This window comes from Myotis brandtii, unplaced genomic scaffold (assembly GCF_000412655.1).
Source record: "Myotis brandtii unplaced genomic scaffold, ASM41265v1 scaffold1010, whole genome shotgun sequence".
In the NCBI taxonomy this organism is placed as follows: Eukaryota; Metazoa; Chordata; class Mammalia; order Chiroptera; family Vespertilionidae; genus Myotis; species Myotis brandtii.
In genome coordinates, this window is record NW_005353362.1 from 75,539 (window position 1) to 82,361 (window position 6,823).

The following is a 6,823-nucleotide window of genomic DNA, read 5'->3' on the forward strand; positions in this document are numbered from 1 at the left end:
GGCCCGGCAGGAAGTGGGAGGGGGCAGAGCGACGAGGAAGCGCGTCCGAGTCTCCGGAGGCGCCGGGGAGGAAAGTCCAGAGACCGGGGAGGGGGGGCGGCCGCAAGGTTACGCGGAAGGAGACACCGTAAAGTTGAAAGGAAACCGTCTCTGAAGCAGGAAGAACTTAGCATGCGAACTAGTGGGTATGCCTTCTGCACCTTGTTTTGTAGACTTGACCAGACTCAAGTCAATAGTTTGCAGTTTTTAGAAGATTAATTTTAAAACACGCAATTCTCAAAACTATATATCCAACGAGCAGCCACATTTTAGAAACATTTAAATCCTAATTCAAGTGAACACACTGGAAAACAAGGCAATTGCAGTAATGTGAATAGCGACTCATATCAGGAATCAAACTATAACTGAAAAGTAGAGACAAATGAGCCAGCCCTTCAGCAAATTAGCTCTAAAAAAAAAATAAAGGGGCATTTATTGAATAAAAAGAACGTTAAGAGATTTATCAAGGATTTACAATGCACGGGACATTTTTGGATCTTGATTCAAACTGGTAAACATTTATGGGACTGGGACAATTTAAGAGATATTTGAACATTGACTAGAAATTTGCTTTTAACTATATTTTAGATTTTATAGAATTGTTACGTTTAAAAACAAAGGAGTTAATATTTAGAAAGGTATTCTGAAGTATCTGGATGAAATGGTGTGATGGCAGGGATGTGTGGTTCAAAATTAAGTAGATGGGGGATGTAGAGAAAAACTGTACATAATTGGTAATTGTTGAATCCAAAATCTAGCCATCCCATCAAAAGTGGGAAACAGACACTAAAAACTCACACATTCAAGATAAGTAAAACAATATTCTGAAGAAATTTGTGGAAAGATTATCTACAGAAATGGGTACCTTGACTGCTTCATAAGCATTTATTTCCCTGTAAGTCCTCTTCAAAGTATATCCTCTTGGTAATTTAGTGTGTCGGGCATGCATTTTCTCACTTATTGTATTTGAATGTATTTGCTGCAGTTTAGTTTTACATGAGTCTTCTTAGCTTAACTGGTTGGTGACACCGGCAAGGAGGGCGTTAATAATTGATTAATCATGATAATGGTTTCTGCCAGGGAAGGAACAAAAAGTACAGAATACACCAGGGAGCCTGTTGTGCTAAGACAGAAGGCACCTGAAAGTACCTGCCACAGCTCAACAGAGGAGGAAAGCAGAGTGAGATCCTCACACCCTGAAGGTCTGGGGTCTGGTTCGGTATTTTGGACTTTGGATAGAGTGTTGGCCCGCAGACCAAAGGGTCCTGGGTCCGATTCTCTCACATCGATGTGTTTTTCCCACATTGATGTTTCTCTGTCTTTCCCTCTCTTCCACTCTCCCTCAAAATCAATGGAAAAATATCCTCGGATGAGGATTAACAACAAAAAAGTGAAAGGATTTGAGTTATGTGCAGTAGATAAAATTAACCGAACTAGAGTCATTCATTAACCCAGAAATATTGTGCACTTACAACAGGGGTGGGGAACTTTTTTCTGCCAATGGCCATAACAGTCAAAATAAAAGAATTAATTTTTAGAAATTCACAAGTGTTTGTGAATGAAATAGTGTGATGGCTGGGATTTGCTTCAAAATTATCTGAGTGAAATAAATGGGGATGTAGAGAAAACTGTCCATAACTGGAAATTATCGGAGCTGGGTGATAGGATTCAAAACTAGACGTTTTATGGAAAGTGAGAAATAGACAATAAAGAAATATATGTCTGATCACAAATTCTGAAATGACCAAATACTAGAAAATGAGGATTAACTTACATTGGGGTTCTGAAGAAGTGACATTTAAACAGACCAGAAGCAGAGGTACAAACGTAAAACTCCATTCCACCCCACCCCGACAACCTCCAGCCCCAATAGCTAAGGCAGGGGCCCTCAAACTTTTTAAACAGGGGGCCAGTTCACTGTCCCTCAGACTGTTGGAGGGCCGGACTAGTTTAAAAAAAAAACTATGAACAAATTCCTATGCACACTGCACATATCTTATTTTGAAGTAAAAAAACAAAACGGGAACAAATACAATATTTGTATTTGCATGTGGCCCGCGGGCCGTAGTTTGAGGACCCCTGAGCTAAGGTTTCAAAGTAGAAGTTAGAAGACCATATTAGCCTTTTATTCCTTTGTATATTACTCTACTTATTCCCCCGATGTTTGTTCTAATTCTTTATAATTTAAAAATGCAACCCTTTGCTAAGATGTTTTGGTTGCTTTGTATAAACATTTTTATTTTGTGGTAAATCCTTTTAATCTTTGTATTCAGTTATTATATGCCTAAATTTCCCAGGGGCTCATGCACCCGAAGTGTGAGAACTCTTATCTAATTTGCACAACATGCAAGTTCCAGATACAAAGCTACCTGAGAGAAGGTGTAGATGGATCATGAAATACACTAACTTATTTTAAGTGTTTATTGCTATTACTACATTTTTATCCATCAAAGGTCACGATCTGTAAGCAACAGGAAAGCTGTTTTCTATTATCTTTAACTATTGGGCCCTTTAGTTTATTTAGAATAACTAAATCTGGAATTAGAATACACTAGTTTTCCTAAATATTTAGTTATCTAAAGCTGTGTTAACTAAAAAGCAAAAATAGTATAATGTGATGCCAGGTAAATTACATCTATAATGCTTGCACTGAAATTAACTTAAGGGATGAATTTTTATCCAACAGAACAAGCAACCATTGCTCTCTATGTTTAAATTTCAATGATTTAACTTTATATAACCAAAATGTATTATATAAACAATCAATATAAAAAATGAGATAGTTTACATTTTTTCATACTAAGTCTCAAAATCCTGTGTGTATATACATTTACAGCCCTAATCTATTTGGACTACTACATTTCAAGTGCTTCCTAGCCACACGTAGCTAGTACCTACCATAGTGGACATTGATCTATATCGTGATTTTCAACCTTTTTCATCTCATGGCTCACAAACTGATTTTAAAAGATAGGTATAATTTTGACTCATCCACACAGGACAGCTACTGTTGTGTTGGCTGATGTCATTTTTTTATTTGACACTATAAGGGAAAAATGGTCAGTGCCCCAGACTCCTCTCTCTCTCTGAAATCAATAAAAATAAAAACTGCTATTAAGACATCCCTTGCTAAAGATAAAATCTGTTCTCAATTGAGGGGAAAAATTCATCACTTGTATTAATTGGTAGTACACTCCCCAATAGTAAGAAATATGATCTAGCCTAAGAAATGGAAGTGAGGAGGGGAGACCTTTGCTAAAGAAAATACAACTGCTAAGAAGATAATCTCCCAGTTACCCCACCCCCTAACCTTCCTGTAGTTCTCTCTCCTGAAGCGAGCAGCTCTGGGGTGGGCTAAAGGCCTCAGGAGGGCTATGGGTGACACTTATGATCTCCAGGGAGAACTTTGCAGTACATGCCCACAGCCTCCTCAGGAAGGTGTTCCTTCAGGGAGCCTAGAGCTTCCTCCTGGTGCTCCGTGGAGAGTTATCTTGTCAGGTCCCATGCAGCTGCCACAGGAGTGGAGATCGCTGTAGCACCTTGTGCTCAATGTTCACTGTTCAGGGAGGACACAGCACACTATCCATGGGGGTGAACAGAGCCAAGAGGAGGGAAGGAACATGACAATGTACTTGAGGGGCTTCCAGCACCGGGAGAGAATACCACACACAGGAAAACAGCTTACAGCAGCAGTTTTCAGAGCACAAGAAGTGCTGGGCAAAACCATATTTTAACAGAAAAAATGAGCACTTTCAGACAATCAAATGCAGAATTAACTTTCCAGTACTAAAAATTGAGTTGAAATATTTTGGGTGTATTGAGTTAATAAAAATACATTAAAACATACTAAATTAAAATAAGAGTGTGATAGGAATTTGTAATATTCATACTAGGTGAGAATTTTTGAAGAGGTATACTGTCAGGGGAAACTAAAAGGAGTTCAGAATTTTTCATTTCAGTTTTGCATTACCAGCCGTCATTAAAAAAGTACTTTTTTTAATCTATTGATTTTAGAGAGGGGGAGGGGAGGGAAACATCGATTTGTTGTTCCCTTTATTTACGCATTCACTGGTTGATTCAGGTATGTGCCCTGACCGGGGACTGAACCCACAACCTATCAGGACTATGCTCTAACCAACTGAGCTACCTGGCCAGGATCCCCTCACCCCCACCTAATCATCACAATTTCTCTATAAATTGAGAACAGGGAAAACTTTCCTGACCATGTCTCAAAAAACAGAATATGGGGGAAATAACATCAAATCTGATTATATTAAAAACCAAGCCACCTCTGCATGGCCAAAACCACTATAAGCTAAGCAAAAATACCAATGATAAAATGGGAAAGATATTTGCAATTTATTTTCCAAGTGTTAGTAATAAAGAGCTTCTAAAAAGACACAAAATGTCCAACAATCCAGACAAAAAGGCTTAAACATGAAATGATGCTCAACTCCATCCATATAAGACAAACTCAAATTTTAAATGAAATAACACTTAAAATACCTATCATATTGATAATAACAGAATTTTGCTAACACATATCCTTGGCAAGGTTGTAGATAATAAGCAGGAACTCTCCAATACTGTTTGTGGAAATATTAAATGGTTCGACCCTTATGGTCAAAAGGGAAAAGATACCCGCAAAGGCTATTCACTGCAGCACCACTTCTAACAGAAAAAGACTAGAAACAACCCAGTTACCCATCACTAAGGATCCAGTTGATAAACTTTGGTGGATCCACTTAATGAAGTATTTATTGTACTTTAAACCAAGGAAGCCAAGAACCAATGTGAAGAGCTCCCACTGGCCAAAAAATGGATAATTTGAGCCAAAAGAATAAAACCTATCGTGGGTAAAAATACAGACTCTGTTAAAATTCATGAATTCATAATGGTACCAGAAAAACTGTCTTTGGCACATGCTAGGGATTGAGTTCATTATGCGGGATATTGATAAACATAGGAATAAAAAATGTAACCGCCAGCTAGCCCAGTTGGTTAAAACATCATCCCAATACTCCAAGGTTGTGGTTTGAAACCTGGTCAGGGCATAGACAAGAATCAACCGCCCTTGCTGGTTTGGTTCAGTGGATAGAGGGTCAGCCTGCGGAGTGAAGGCTCTCAGGCTCAAGGGCACATGCCTGGATTACAGGCTCCATCCCCAGTGGGGGGTGTGCAGGAGGCAGCCAATCAATGATTCTCTCTCAACATTGATGTTTCTACCTCTCTCTCCCTTTCCCTTCTCTGAAATCAACAAGAAATATATTTTTTTTAAAATCAACCAATGGGCGGGCTGGTGTTGCTCAGTGGTTGAGCATCAACCCAAGAACCAGGAGGTCATAGTTCAAGTCCTGTCAGGGCATATGCCCAGGTTGTGGGCTTAGCTCGATCCCTGGTAGAGGGCATGAAGGAGGCAGCCAATTGACGTTTCCCTCTCACACTGATGTTTCTCTCAAATCAATAAAAACATATCCTCAGGTGAGGATTAAAGCAAATATTTTTTCAAAAAGATATAATCTACTAAATATAAGGTGTGCTCTTATTTGACTACCAATTCAAACCTACCAGCTGTATAAAAATATTTATTAATCCTGGCTGGTGTGGCTCAGTGGTTGAGTACTGACCCATGAACCAAGTTTCAGGCTCAATACCCAGTATTTAAAAATGTATTATACAAAAGAAAAATCCGAGTCCCAGTCCCAGCTGTGTCACTGAAGAAGTGACTTGTCTCCTGGTCTCCATTTTCTCATCTGTAAAATGGGGCTAATGGTCATGAATGTGTGATTACAAAGAGTGAGTGCCAAGGTCAGACCCAGGGGAGGTTGGCAGGAAGCTACCTTTGTGGAAGGGGGTCCTCCTCCCATTTCTGTAGCCCCTCCAGGCACCTACCCTGTCTCCACATTCTCCTTCACAGTTTTGGCCATAAATAAGGACTAACTCTTCTACTTAATCTTTTTCCTTAAGTCAATCAGCATTTTCACTTGAATATTTTGTTTAATGGGAGCTTTGCAGCAAGACTCAAGTGAAAACCAATCACTTGTCAAAGTGACTAAAACAACTTGGAAATAACAAATCTAATCAATTTACAGCAATGCATACAGGTACATGAGTTCCCCAAAGCAAGGACGGACTCACCCAACACTAGTGACAGAGCAATCAATCTCTCCCAATATTAACTCACTTTATTACTTTTGGGGGGAGGGGGAAAGGGAGTAGGCACATAATGAGGTCACATTTTTTGTTGTTAATCCTAACCCGAGGATATTTTTTTCCCATTGATATTTAGAGAGTGGAAGGGAGAGGGAGGCACAGAAACATGGATGTACCTTCTCCCACATACCGACCACCTGGGATTGAACATGCAACTGAAGTAGGTGCCCTTGACGGGAATCGAACCCGTGACCCTTCAGTCCGCGAGCCGAGCTCTAACCACTTAGCGTCGGCTAGAGCATATTCACTTATTTTAAAATGAAAAATCTTGTCTAAAAATTAGCACTGAAAACACCAATTTTCACTGACATCCTAATGTATTGTCTGCCCGGAGAACCCAAAGTATTCTCATTACTGGAAATTCAGAAACAAGTTAACTTTTAAAAAACGTGGCTAAAATAGTGAGAATTACATTAAGATCGGTAGTTTCAATGACATTTTGAATGAAAAGATTATTTGCAGTTTTCAAAATTCTCCCTGCTCCACCAGGTTCAGGGCGCGCAAAGGCCTCCCCTAACCTCCGCGTTTCCGCTTCCCACCCTCCCACCGCGCGGGGCCAGGAGGCCGCGGC

At 39.7% G+C, this 6,823-nt stretch overlaps 1 protein-coding gene and 1 pseudogene across 2 annotated transcripts in view; both read right to left on the bottom strand.

The window, feature by feature from the left end:
- Nucleotides 1-6,823, bottom strand: part of LOC102251635 — a 51,568-nt pseudogene that overhangs the window by 27,878 nt on the left and 16,867 nt on the right.
- HNRNPF (heterogeneous nuclear ribonucleoprotein F) overlaps nt 1-6,823 on the bottom strand; it is a 16,645-nt gene that overhangs the window by 8,446 nt on the left and 1,376 nt on the right. The gene's annotated exons all lie outside the window — the stretch shown is intronic.